This window comes from Macrobrachium nipponense, chromosome 13 (assembly GCF_015104395.2).
Source record: "Macrobrachium nipponense isolate FS-2020 chromosome 13, ASM1510439v2, whole genome shotgun sequence".
In the NCBI taxonomy this organism is placed as follows: Eukaryota; Metazoa; Arthropoda; class Malacostraca; order Decapoda; family Palaemonidae; genus Macrobrachium; species Macrobrachium nipponense.
In genome coordinates this window covers 7,514,270-7,530,354 of record NC_087206.1, presented here as the reverse complement: position 1 = coordinate 7,530,354, position 16,085 = coordinate 7,514,270, and positions in this window count along the sequence as shown.

Genomic DNA, 16,085 nt, shown 5'->3' with positions numbered 1-16,085 from the left:
TACTGAACATTCATGAAGCAGATCAGATGGAGAAGAAATGACATTCCACGTGATTTTACGCAAATGGAAAAATTCAAGATAAAACATCGAGAGAAAAACCTAAAACTCCAGTATATACTGTAAAGTAAAAGGAATGACATTCCACATGGATTAAGATTCAAGTTAAGTCATAAAGAATCGATTATGAAATGTAAAATTAACGTCAAACAAAGTTCGCGTCGACGGAGTTTATTTTTCGTCGGGCGAAAAGACCTCAGGAGAGGACGAGCCGAAATATCCCACTTTAATACCTTTTCATATTTGGTCCTCCCAGCGAACGAGGACCATCCCCTCCGAAATTCCTTTTTGGGACAATCGATTCCGCCTTCTTTATATTAGGAAAGTGTTCTCTTCCTTTGCCACATTCCGGACAAAAGGCCAGGAATGAAATCCAATACCTCTTTGAAAACCGCGAGTATCTCTCTCTCTCTCTCTCTCTCTCTCTCTCTCTTTGTATACTTTCGTAAAGTGATGTGAAGTATTGTCCACACTTGCAGTAATAGAGATTCTCTCTCTCTCTCTCTCTCTCTCTCTCTCTCTCTCCATGTATACTTTCGTAAAGTGATGTGAAGTATTGTCTAGACTTGCAGTAATAGAGATTCTCTCTCTCTCTCTCTCTCTCTCTCTCTCTCTCTCTCTCTCTCTCTCTCTCTCTTCTCTCTCTCTATACTTTCACAAAGTGATGTGAAGTATTGTCCACACCTGCAGTAATAGAGATTTAGTTACATAAATAGTAAATATGCTATTTCTGGTCACGATAGATGTCGTAGTAAATTGCGAAGTGTAGATGCTTTCACTGAATATTGATCTGAGTTCGATATTTTGAAGTGGGCAGAATGATTGTTCCGATTTTCTTACTGTAATTCGTTTCCAGGAGAGGACAACTCGTTGAAATTGAGTAAATTTAATATTTTGATTTTTGAACTTCCCAACGAAGCAAAATTTGAAATGTTAGTGAATCCAAATTAAAATATATATGATGCATTATGGTTTCCACAATTTTTGACAGGGTCATTCCATTGGAAGTTGGAAATCTGACCAAGTACTGGCCCAGTATCCCTGATCGAACGGACCGAGTCATAGGATTATAGAATGTCCATAATAATCACCCTTAAAATACAGTCCCATTCATTTTATTCATTTGCAGTCATACGTCACTCATATTCATTCATTTCCTCAGTTAATTGCCCACTTTCAACCTTTCAACTATTATATTCAGCTGTAACATCAAATTTCCGGTGATGTGCGTCTCCATATGAATTCATTGGTCGAAAGTTTTTCGATAAAATCCCCAAAATTTATTGGGTCTTGGACAAGAGAGGCGGTGTCCGACATTAGGATATGAGATTTGTATAAAGGAGGCCATGAAAAGATAAAAAGATTCGCCTCAATGGTGTGATCGGTAAGCTCTTGGCCTGCTACCTCGGTGGCCGGGAGTTCGATTTTCGGGTATTCCACTGACGGGATAGAAGTTCACTCTCGACGTGGTTCTGAAGTCACGTAAAGCCGTTGGTCCCGTTGCTGAATGACCACTGGTTCCATGCAACGTAAAATCACCATATAAACAAACAAACAACTAAAAGATAATTGGGCTTTGGGTACTGGTTTGTCTGGCTCATATTGTTAAGTTTTCCTCAATGTCATTCCTGCAAACAGAAGCAAAATGCTTTAACCACACGCAACTCAGGAAACTTATGCTTGAAATAACTATAGTAGATTCACATCACCGGTGCATCTGATGTCTAGGCCAGTCCCTGACGACGCTCCTGATTGGCTGTTGATAAGCAAATGACTGGATTATGTTCCACCTCCTGAGGGACACGTCTTTCAAAAGCATTCCTCAGAAGAGGTGAACATACATCCTGCCCATATCAACTTTCTCGAGAGACTGAGAGTATCCAGTCCTGGCATTGGCTTATCAACAGTCAATCAGAAGCGTCGTCAGGGACTGGCCTAGACATCAAATGTACGGCTGATGTGAATCTATTATGGGATCTCCACATCTTCCGCAAAAAAAGATTTTTTCATCCGATGAAACGCGAAAAGTGAATGGGGAACACTGAAGAATTCGCTCCCATCGACGGGAGTCGCCACGGTAAAAAAAAGAAAAGGAAAATATCGAAATCTTTATTTCATGCGAACTGCGTCTCTTGATTGTTTATTTTCGGTGTGTTTCAATGACGGAGAAAGCCTCAGAAATGTTCGGGTTCAGTACGAGTTCCTTTTTGTTCCGTGGATACGAGCGGTTGCATTATTTCCCGAATAGATGGAATTTTGGCTTCAGTGAATGTTCAGTGGGATATTACAGGACGTGCTTTCGCATGCCAAGAAACTTGTGATGTTTCACCGTTTGAACGTTGACTTTGTTCAGCGAATTCGTTCTTTGTATTGCTTTGATCATATGTAAAGTTAGATATTGTCCATTTCTTATGATAGAATGCCGCTCAACTGAACTGAATGATATCCAGTTGTGTAGCTACTGAACTACAGCGATATTTCCATGTAGACTGACATTGAGTTTAACGGGTATTGAACTACAGAAATGTATTCTTGCAAACTGATATTCAGTGGAACTGGTATTCAACTACAGGAGTATTTGCCTGTAGACTGTTGTTCGGTTGAAGTTGAATGAATTACAGGAATGTTTCCTTGTAGGCTGATATTCAGTTCAGTAGATACTGAACTACAGGAATGTTTTTGTTTTAATGAAGAAATTCCTGTTCGAATCATTTAAAAAACGACTAAGTCGAAACCCGATGCTGAAATGTTAAATTTTAGTCGTCTGTAAAAGAAAACTTTGTGCCGGTTTTCTCTGTCAGTCCGTCCGTCAGGACTCTATTCTGTCCGACCTCATAATTAACAGAACTACTGAGGCTGTGGGGCTGCAAATTGGTATTTAGATCATCCACCCTCCACTCATCAAACAGACCAAATTGCAACCCTGTAACCTCAGTAGTTTTGTTTATTTCACTTTAGGTTAAATTTAGCCATAGATCGTGCATCTGGCAGTACTTTCCAGATTCATGGGACGCGCCCTCACTCTACCGTATCTGGTGAGCAACGAAATGCTATCGGTCTTGGATGATGGTGATAGTTTTATACAGCATTATGCGTTGTACAGAAAACTCCTCGGTGCAATTTTACTAGTATAATTATGGTTTAGGAAAGCTGTTTAACGGTAAAAGCAAAAGCTAATGTATGTACAGTGCTGCCAAATAATAATTCTACAAAATTTGTGTCAGTGAATACTTCGTATATAAAAACTCATTAAATTTACCACGATATTTCGAGATGTGTTGGATACTGAGTTCACGCGAAAATAAATATATAAAAAAACTTACTTCATTCAGTGAGAGTTGTAATTGACTTCACAATTTTCGGATTTGATCGCTGTCTCTGTATCACATTTAATATATATATATATATATATATATATATATATATATATATATATATATATATATATATATATGAGTCTGTGTGCGTGTGTGTTTGTGTGTGTGCGATACACACTCACACACACACACTATATATCATATATATATATATATATATATATATATATATATATATATATATATATATATATATATATATATATATATATTATGTATGTTTGTATAGGGTATTTTAATGGACAGGTAGTCAAAATTTACATGAATTTGCATTATGAATCACTAAAAAGTTTCCTGTTTTCCACTGGGATATATCAACCACATAACAGTTCACATTCATTTGTATGTAAGTGATGTTTACATTTTTTAACCTAATAAAGAAGTGTTTAAAAATGTTTGCCATTCCTTCATAGAAATGTTTGCTAACCATCATCCAGCCACAAATTTATAATAGTATATTTTTTATCCTGTCGAATATCCCTCATTGTTTATAGCATTTGTTGGTAAAATGGGATATAGCGCTTGTAATATCCGAATGGAATCCAACATGACTGATGACGGCACTGAATGTTCATGCGAATGAAGTAATGGCTAAATCTGTTTACGTATATTTTGTTTGAAATAAATGTCCGGTTACGCAACGTTGCATGCAATGATTTGTCGACTGCTTAATGGATTGTAATTGCATATACATACTGTGTGAAACGAAATGGTAAACATCCAATGATTTTGTTTATAGATAGATGTATTTTTACTGTTTTCGGCTTTTTTCATTGCTATTGAAAATGAAATAAGAATGAATGCGAAGCATTTAGTGTGCATCAGAGAAGTTCCTCTGTCCAGACACTGGAAATATTGATAAAGATAAATTGGTGAGAAAAAGTTAACTTTCCCACATTTTTTGCATAAATATTTGTTCATGTCTGTCTTTTTTATATATTAATCTCTCTCTCTCTCTCTCTCTCTCTCTCTCTCTCTCTCTCTCTCTCTCTCTCTCCCGCTTTTTTTGTATAAATATTTGTTCCTTGTCTGTCATTTTTATATATAAATTCTCTCTCTCTCTCTCTCTCTCTCTCTCTCTCTCTCTCTCTCTCTCTCTCTCTCTCTCTCTCTCTCTCTCTCTCTCTCTCTCTCGCTTTTTTTTGTATAAATATTTGTTCTTGTCTGTCATTTTTATATATAAATTTCTCTCTCTCTCTCTCTCTCTCTCTCTCTCTCTCAGCATCCGTGAAAAACTTTTTGTCGACGGATTCCATCTAAGAAATTTATTGATTTTTGTGAAAAGTTAAATTGGAGAGAAAAAAAATGCTAACATATAAATTGTTGTAACCAGTGAAGAAAAAAATAACATTTTCATGGCAGTACATAACTAGACCTTGACTACAGAAAGGTGTCAAGAGCTGCAGTTAACATGATTACAAGACAATCTCTACACACATATAGATAAATAGTCCCTTACATGACAGTCTCTACACATATAGATAAATAGTCCCTTACATGACAATCTCTACACATATAGATAAATAGTCCCTTACATGACAATCTCTACAAATATAGATATATAGTCCCTTACATGACAATCTCTACACTTATATGTAAATAGTCCCTTACATTACAATCTCTACACATATAGATAAATAGTCCCCTACATGAGAATCTCTACGCATATAGATAAATAGTCCCTTACATGACAATCTCCTACACAGCATATGCAGATAAATAGTCCCCTCTACAGACCCAATCTCATACACATATAGATAAATAGTTCCCTTACATAAAATCTACGCATCAAATAGCCCTTACATGACAAGTCCCTAAACTACAACTTCTACACATATGGATAAATAGTCCCTTACATGACAATCTCTACGCATATAGATAAATAGTCCCTTACATGACAATCTCTACACATATAGATAAATAGTCCCCTACATGAGAATCTCTACGCATATAGATAAATAGTCCCTTACATGACAATCTCTACACATATGGATAAATAGTCCCTTACATGACAATCTCTACACATATAGATAAATAGTCCCTTACATGACAATCTCTACACATATAGATAAATAGTCCCTTACATGACAATCTCTACACATATAGATAAATAGTTCCTTACATGACAATCTCTACGCATATAGATAAATTGTAAAGGACCATAATCAGAGGTGAGCAAAAAAGTAAAATAAAGTTCTTACCGATTACTTACTCTATATTTTCTCAGAAGAAGGCGTGATCCGACCTCCAGCTTACTCGGGACGCGTGCAAGATTTTCCCCTTATGCATAAGTTATAAACATTGTATTCCTACCTTTCAGCGTAAATTAAAATGTGCTAAAATCTACGTGTCAAATAGAGCCTTGTTTCCGCAATGAAGATTAAAACGAGTACGATGCATTTTATTATACGTAAATATATATTTTCTGTACTATTTAACGTGCGCATTATTCATTTCTATATTGTCATTCTGATAAATAAATCGTAAATATCCTATCCGAAAAGTATTAACTGAACGCATAACACTTTTTTTTCAGACCTTTTTAGTCTCCTCCATAGATCTTTCCTAGCCTCCCCCCTCCCCCCCTCCCCCCCCTCCCCCCACCCCCTATAAAACAACAACAAAGTGGTTTGTAGGCTTACTCCCCGAGTAAGCAAAAATAGACGTGTTGAAAGAAAATATAAGAGAAATTTCTAATGAAAAACAGGTTTATTTTTTAATAAAGCACAAGCGAAATAAGAATTCTTAAGCATATATGCATAAGTAAATGTTATCATTAACAGAACTGAATAAGTTAAAAAACAACAAGATACTTTATATATATATATATATATATATATATATATATATATATATATATATGTGTGTGTGTGTGTGTGTGTGTGTGTGTGTGTGTGTGTGTGTAACTGGTAAAAATGTTGTTACAACAGAATTCCATCTAATAAAAGGAGCCCATAAAAACGCTAAAATATAGAGAGAAACTACTCTATTTCAGAGACTGCTGTCTCTCTCTTATATATGAGTGTGTGTGAATGTGCGTGTTTTTTGTGCATGTTTATGTGAGTGTAACAGTTTCCGTTGTAACACTAATGTTTACTTCCACATGAAAGGTGTTCGAGTCGTAAATTCCGGTTTGGATTTTGGTTCTCATTCCAGAAGGGTAATGAGATTCCAGTTGAATAAATTATTTATGCATTCATCAAATGGCCTATATTTTTCAGTGGGCTTCTAACTACCCGATTTATTTTTATTTATTTCTTTTTTTATTAATTTTTTTTAAAGATTCAGTTATGGAATTCAGAGCACTGATTCAACCACAAATCAGATCATTAAATACATTTTAGCGCATATATATATATATATATATATATATATATATATATATATATATATATATATATATATTTACTATATATATATATATATATATATATATATATATATATATATATATATATGAACCTAGTTTATCTCAGATAAACCAATTTCATTTTCCAATGTGTAATACAACTGAATTACGATATATTCATGCCTAAAAAATTACCAGTACTATATCTATATAGTATGTGATAGACTGTGTTCGCGTTTCATGATATTCATCTGGAATTTTAAATGCTTTTTTAGATAAAGAAAATCTTTTAATTATTCTTATATACCAGGTGAGACCTACCAACTGAAATAGAAGTTCAGGTAATTATTACTCCAAATTGCAAATGTACAGTACTTCTACAGTAAATTTTGAAATACATTGCTGGAGTTGCAATATTTTTGATCTCTTAAAGTGAACTCAAAATAAAGCGAACCCAAAATTTTGAAAGTTCATGAAAATGCCTCTCTCTCTCTCTCTCTCTCTCTCTCTCTCTCTCTCTCTCTCTCTCTCTCTCTCTCTCTGCACAGTTCATCCCAACAAATAAATGATGATACAGTTTTGGGGAAAAACAGTAACGCACAGAACTTCTGTAAAGGTCCTTAAAAAAAAAAATCTGCATCCGGTTGGTGGTTTTTCAGGAATGAAAACGGGATTTCGGTACGTTACTTTTTTATGGTTATTTATTTATTTTTACCGCTTTTACAAGGGTTGGATGAAAACCGTTAAGAGATTCCAAAATTAGGGAGAAAAGGGTATTTAATTACGTATAAATGATTATGATACTTAATTCTAATTCTTATTATTATTGTACTTAGGAAGCAGACCTTCTCTCAAGCATACTTTATTAAACGTGATGGCTACCTCAGCAGCATTACGCTTGTAGAGACTTCTCTATTTTTCGAATAGCGGCTTTTTCAGTTCTACTTAAACAGGCTAGTAGAGCGCCTATAGAGGTCAATATCAAATGCAGGTTCAAGATCGATGTATATATTTAAGCTTATACAGATAAACTAGGATATCATAGTCATCAAAGTCAGTCACGGTTCCTATCTCTCTCTCTCTCGTTTGGAGCTGCCAGATATGCCCTAGGGTCTGCCCCATGCTGATCTCCTATTGGGTGGATGGTTTCGTTCTTGTAATCTTCTAGACCTCCTGAGGTATGCGGTGACACTGTAGGGCGTTGCGTAACTCTGTGGGACGTCACGACTAATATGATCGTCGTTCCCTGCAGGAGTATCTCGTTCGGGCGCGTTGTCTTCCGTAGAGTTGTCGTGGTCGGTGGTGTCATTTTTGATGGCAGGTCTTCTCATACTCGTGTGGAGGAAAAATTCTTCCTGCGTCGTATTCAGTGTTGGTTTTATTTGCTGGATGAGAAGCGCCTCCAGCAGGCGTAACCTACGGGCATCAGGGACCTTACCCGATCATTTTCTTTTTCTGGATGAAGAATCCTTTATTTTATAGTCATTGAGAAGCAAAATACTGGCACTTCTATATTTTGTTTCTTATTGAATTTTGATCTGTGTTTACTGTCTCTTATTTTCTAGTGGGGGGGAAAGAGTATTTGCTGTTTACGATTCAACGTCTTTGTGTTTCGTAACACCTATGTGAATTTATTGTCATTTTCAGAGTTTATATGCGTTTTGAAAAATCCATTTTAAATTTGCGTCATGATTTTGGTGTCACGGGATGGGATATAAAGCAATAATGGCGTCACGCTAAATATATGTTTCCCGTGTAAAACAACGGGGTCGTGTAATGAATCGAAAGCATATAACAGAAAATGTTATTTGCATTTTTATGCGCAATCGGATAATGGTCATGCAAATTAGCGATATTAACGCTATAATAAGCCACTGTGGGATTTTATTTAGCCGGCCAAATTTGATTTAAAGCGTCCGGTGACGTGAATGCAAAGTTTTCGCAAACTTTTTTTTTTTTTTTTTTTTTTTTTTTTTTTTTTTTTTTTTGTTTTTTTTTTTTTTTTTTTTTCTTCTTAACGGAAATTTTGCGCCAAAGCTGGTGATGTTGGTTATGCCGTGGATGCGTCGCGCATGCTAATATTTGCTGTATTTAAATACATCTCTAATATTATGAATTATGAAACATCTCTTTGATTGCTGACGTCTTAATTTTTGTCCTAATTATACAAGTAACTTCTTTATCGTAGACGTTTTCATTATTATTTATTGTGTTCTTTATCAGAGATATTTTCATTATTATTTAGAAGATGAATCAGATTCATATGCAACAATGCGAGAACGACCATTGACTTAAAATTCAAGCCTTTCAGAGCGACTTTTCATAGAATATGGTGTTCATTGAAAAGTAGTAACTGAAGGTAATGCGAAATTCAGAGAAAAAGAGGCCACTAACTAGAAAAAAAAAGAAAAAGAAAAGACAAATTTAAAAAGTTAATAAATTGATCGAAGAAAATGTATGTGAATTGATAAAATACCAGGAGAATTGTATTAGGATATCATTTACTGAGGACGAGACCTATTTGAACCAATTTGTGAAATCCAATAAATATTTGTGCAGCAAGAGTTAACCAAAACTCCCCTACCTGAAACTGAAGCGTTTAGCTGTATACGTCTGATTTAATTAAAGGTGTCGGAATTAAAATTCGAATTAGCCAGGGGGATTTATTCTGCGCGACGATGAAAGGTGTGATTGCATACTGCATATGATCCAGGTTATTGAAACGCATAATTGACAAACATAATTAAAAAGGTAATGCTTTTCGGAATGCTGCACAAGAGATGCCAATCATACATATCTCTAGGAATAATTTTAGCAGCGTGTTTTATTAGGAAAAAAAAAGTTAATTTCGGTTTTTAATTGGCTGTTTTTTTAATAAATCGTGGTGAAGTAATTCGTGATAGAAGTTTTTTTTTATTTTATTAGATTATACAAATAAATATTAAATCTTTAGATGCCATAGCTCCTATGTAATTCCTGAATAGTTTGTACATCGAGAGAGAGAGTAATGATTCCAACTTTTTTTTCTTTTTTCTTTTTTTTTTGGCAGTTTTTCCCGGTGAAAATTTCTGCTCGAAAAACTGTAACGAAGAGGAAACAAATAAATTGGATGGACTCCAATAAAGGAGAAGGACAGAAGTACTATCGAAAAAACCTTAGGATAGTAAAAGGTGGTAGGGCTTCAAAGGTTAATGAAAAAGTTTAATAAAAATAGGATAAAAAACGAATAATATTTATGAGTTTCCACAGAAACTTACATACCGAAACTTAATAGTATCTGCAAAGGTAAACACTATCCATATTTAATTTTTATGTCATTCTGGAAACATCTCTGTTCTGCTGAGCACATAAGTGATTTGGATATTCCTTTAATGGAAATGTAATTGATTCTGATTAATGTTACATTAAATGTGTTTTAACTCATGGGGCACCATATCTACTAAATTACGGTGATTTTAGTCAAGAAAAAGAATATCGTTTCGTTAACGCGCTGGAGGTTTCACAAAAAATTCTTCATAGTTATGACAAAGGCTCTCTCACATAACCCTTGGGTGCAAGGGTTCAGGAGTCCACACCAGGCCTCTTAACTCCCTATCCTACCGTGCTACGCAATGTTGGCTTAGTCTAGACGTCTATGCAGTAGTTCAACTATTTCTTATATTAATTCAAGTCTCCTACGAGATCGCCCATGTTTTACCTGGTGCTATGCATTGTGGGACACTTATTGAGAGCTACTTCAAACTGGTTTGCTGGCGTTGCATCTGAGACTTGTTTTTAGTGGAAGTTGTCACTCATGAATGAAAAGTTGTCCATTAGATATCTTAAAAGGTTTGGTTCTGTTTCGACCGAGAAGGTTTCATAGCCTTTTTTTGAGAAGAATACTAAGAAAAACAATGAGTTCGCAGACGTATTTCTTAGTATTTCCTTGTTATGTAATTTTTTTTTTCTGTACTTTTGATCCCATTGACGTTTTCATGTTAACTATCGAATTTGTGTCATGGAAGTTTAGAAGGGTCAAAACCTAGTTTTAGAAAATGGCAATAAACAATCAACAACTAATAAGAATAACTCTTGACTGTGCCGTTCACTTTGCAACATGATTTCAATCAAAGTTGCGCTTCGTCGGGTGGTAGTGCCGTCAGTGCACCACATGCGGTGCACTGTATCCATTATTTAGGTTCATTCCAGCATGCCTTCGGCCCCACGCTGCAACCCATTTCGTTAATTTACTGTACCTCCTTTTATATTCTCTTCCTTCCATCTTACTCTCCACTCTTTCCTAACAATTGGTTCATAATGCAACTGTTTTGAGGTTTTCCTCCTGTTACACCTGTCAAACCTTTTACCGTCAATTTCCCTTTCAGTGCTCAATGACCTCATAGGTCCCAGTGCTTGGCCTTTGGCCTTAATTCTATGTTCAATTCAAATAAAAGTTGTGTTGGTAAACAGGCACGAGATGATGACCAACCGTCTCAAATATTGAATAATGAAAGGTTGACCTCGTTTTCATTTCTGCAGGAAGTTTCCGGTTATTCATTGCTACAATTCTGCACACGTGAATCGATACCACAGTTATTTGGTTGCATTTGCACGTGCATTGGACATGCACAGAACTCCCCCATGCATCGCTGACAAAGGGATGTATACTTTTCATTTCGTTGAACCCAGCAGTAGTGAGTGGCAATTTTTTGAAGTGGTGAGGGAGAAGGGAGGTTGTTTTGAAAATGAGGGAGAGGCACCTCGGTGGTGTGGTCGGTATAGTGATGGCGTGCCACCTCAGTGGCCGCGAGTTCGATTCTCTGGAATTCCATTGAGGGGTTAGAGATGTGTATTTCTGGTGATAGAAGTTCACTCCCGACGTGGTTCGGAAGTCACGTAAGCCGTTGGTCCGTTGCTGAATAACCACTGGTTCCATGCAACGTAAAAACACCATACAAACAAACAAGTAGGGAAGGAGGAGCCGGGAAATAAAGGTATTTTTTCTGGAGTGGAGTTTACGTATCTCGAATAATTATAGCGACATAAAATGGTATACAAGTTGCGGAGACCAAAAACGGTTCTTATACATTTTTTATTCATTGAAGTCGTTTAAAATGAGAAGAGGTGCGCTGAAAATCGATTTATAGAAGAATCTTTTAATTGGTTGCTAAACATTTAAAAAAAAAACTTATGCGGTTTTCAGTTTTTAGATTGTATGTATGATTACAATACGTTGCATTGATCATCACCTTTTAGTTTTCTGAAAAGAAAACTATTGTGCCGGCTTTGAATATCCGTCTGCACTTTTTCTTTACAAACTTTGTTCTGTCCGCCCACAGATCTAAAAACAATAAATAAAGAAATAAAATAAATCTAAAGCTGGAGGGCTGCAAATTGGCATTCTGGTCATCCACTCACCAATCATCAAACATACCAAATAGCAATCCTCTAGCCTCAGTAGTTTTTATTTTATTTAAGGTTAAATTTAGCCGTGGATCGTACATCTGGCAGCACTTTTCGGAGGCATGCGACGCACCCTCACTCTACCGTATTTGGTGAGCGACTGAAACGCTACCGGTCATAGCATATGAATTTCTACAGTATTATGCGTTGTGCAGAAAACTATTGCGCAGATGAAACTTGGGCGCATTTTTAGTACATGTTTATTATTTCTACAAATAAATTGAATAAGCATGTTCGTTGACCATCACCAATTATTATATAATTGATACTAATAAATGCATTAGTAATAGCAAGGGATATCCAATCATAGACTTTTCTAATTATGGAGGATGATAAATCGTATCCTAAACATATATTTTCTGTTTGTATTTGATAATACATAAGACTTCATATTGGCAACGTCGTGAATAAGAGAAAACGATACTTCTGTCAGAATAAAAACAAATCCCAGAATGTGTCCTCATTAACATTTCTCTACAAAAAGTTTTTTTTTTTTTTTTGTGTGGGGTGGGGGGATGGGGGGGCACTCGCCGTTCCAATTTTTGCACATAGAAATAAATACCGTAGTAGTTGTTTGCCAGGAATTCCATCTACTCTGATCTCCGCCACGTATTGGCCGGGAAAGTTTTGTTTATTTTTGCACCCCATTAAACCTTGGCGCTTTTGGGGTACAAAGTATTCGGGAAATAGATTCCACGCCTATATATATATATATAATATATATATATTTATAATATTATATATAATATATATTCATATATATATATATATATATATATATATTATATATTTAATATATATTTAAACATATGTATATATATATATATATATTATATATTATATATATTATATTATATATATATAATATATTTGTTATATTATATTATATTATTTATATTATATATATTATTAATAATATATTATATATATATATATATAATATATTAATTAAATTATATATTACTTATAAATATAATATATATAAATATATTATTATATATATATTATATTACATATATTATTTATTTATTTATATATCTTATTAATAATATATATATATAATATATATATTATATAATATATATTAAGTTTATAAAACGCCTGATGCCATGTATAAATAAAGGTTTTTGCAACGAAGGAAAAAATGAAAAAGCGAGATAGCCGAGTACTTTCGGTCTTGTTCCGACCCTTTACTAAGACCGAAAGTACTCGGCTATTTTTTTCATTTTTTCCTTCGTGGCAAAAACCTTTATTTAAAATAAAATAAAATTTAACTTAGATATGCGTAACTAGAACCGCTGCACAATAAACTCATTGACTGCTCAAGAAAAGAATGAATAATATAAATGGTCGTAAACTAAGACTTCAGGGGCTAAAAATAATTTTCATTTTTTAGTAAGTTTCGTGAAGTTAGATTCAACTCGAAGCTGATCGATAAATGAAGTTACTAGATGTATCTTCAAGGAATTGAAGTTTGTATTTTTTTTTTTCAACCACAATTTTAACAGGTCGGTTTTTTCCTCTGGTTTTACTCTGTATATTCATAAATAAACATATTTCTATAAAATTTCATATTAATATTTTTACACTTCTGTTTTAGATTACATATGGACAAATTTTGGTTCTAATGGAACACAATGTTTAAAAAAAAAGTTCTGTCCAAAAGCTAAAATTATCGACGGAAACATTTTTGCCGTTAACAGAAAAAAAAATTCACTAACATACCTTTTGGTGTCGATGACCTTTGCAGTTGTAGTACAAGATTTTTTTTTTTATATTAATCAGTCAATCTGTCGAACCTTTAACCTTTGATCAACAGCTGTCCTTCCATAAGTAAGGGGCTGTTAGCACCAAGTCTTCAGTACCAGTGGTTCTTCCTTAAGTAGGACTCTGCAAGTCTAGAAGCCTCCATTACTAATGGCCTTTAGTAAGTAGTACGCTTTTAGCTTCAAGTCTTCATTGCCAGTGGAAGGTGTAGCTCCAAGAATCTTCATTACCAACGGTCCTCCGTTAAGGAGGACTCTCTATCTCCAAGAGTCTACACTATAATTATCAGCGTCATGAATCCTCTTAAGTAGAACTCTACAGCTTAAGAGTGACTAGTCCATCCTTAGGTAGGACTTTGTATCTGTGGTAGGAGCTCCTTTGCCGAGAGTGTCGTGTCCTTCTTCTCTGGCTCCAGTCGCAATAAACTAACCTCCTCCCCAGGATGCCTCTTATTCTTTGGGAAGGATGAATCGATGCAAGTGATTGGCCCTCTGCGTCTTCTCTCCTAAAAAGGACTTTATTTATCTCTGTCGTTGTCATTGTTCGTCCTTCCCGATATCTTTTGTCTTTTCTTTTTGCCATTCACTTCTTTTTCTTAAGTTTTTATCTTTGAGGCTGGTAGGTTTTGCTCCAGGGGGTAATATATATATAATATATATATATATATATATATATATATATATATATATATATATATACGTATATAATATCAATCTACCTATCTATCTATCGATATATATATATATATATATATATATATATATATATATATATATATATATATATATGTATATATATGTAATATATATATATATATATATATATATATGTATATATATATATATATATATATATATATATATATATATATGATGGAGAAAAGCCAGCGTAGCATCATACATTTATTTTCCAAATTTTCGAGACTTTGGGTCTCATCATCAGGGCTGTAAAATATACAAAATATACAAATTAAAAAAAAAAAAGACTCAGTATTAATAAAAATGGAACAACATAAAAGTTAAATATAATAAAATTTAAAAAATACACTAAAAAAAAAAACAATTAAAAAGTGAAGAATGCTAAAGTTAGTACCTATCTCTATGGAGTTAAAAACTGAGTGACGGTCTCTGGTTTGGAAAGGAGGACGTCAACTATGATATATATAGAACTGTGGAAGAAGTCTGACCATGTAATAGGGGTTCAAGCTGTTTGATTGTTAACGACTCCAAAACAGAGAGAGAATAGTCATTGGGCGCTTGGGTGACAATGCGAAAATCCTTATATGAAAATGATGTTTTACATTTATTACAATGTTCTCGTATGTTAGAGAATTCTTTCGTTTTCAAAGTACATCCCGAACGGTGACTAACTCCGAGATGAGAATCGATTCTGACTTTGAGCAATCTTTTGGTGGCTCCCACGTATTTCCCGATCTTACATTTCGGGCAAGTAAAGCAATATACCACCAAAGATCGCATCAAAGCCGGAAGTTTATCTTTGTGGGAGAACAAAGAACCCAGAGATTCACAGCCGGAAAAGTTTTCTGAATGACTTTTTGTATTTGCACCTTAAATGCGTTGGACTGAATGTACAGAAAATGGATGATATTCTTAGAGATACCACTGAATTTGTTGAAATAGGTGTTCCAACATATCAACCTATATTTAAGGTGGAGGATAAAATCGATAGATTACTCAAAAGTCTCAAAGATCAGAACATTATAACGGAAAGCCCTTACTAAGATTTATATTGTTCAGGTTCATCCTATGGTGTGTTATATGGACTTCCTAAAATTCATAAAGATGGTGTTCCTTTACGGCCAATTTTGGCGGCATACAATACCTCAAATTACCAGATAGCAAAATTCTTGGTACCATTGCTACAGCCATTTGCAAATAATGAATGTCTTACTCAATTCTGCTAACCTTGTACCTGATATTCTACCACAGGATTTTGACTTATAAATGGTGATTTTGGATGTCGCATCTCTTTTTACGAACATACCGTTGCAGGCGACGGTTGACACCATTTTAGATAAGATCTTTTACGAGGAAAATATTTTATATCATGGTTTTAATAAGGATAATTTAAAA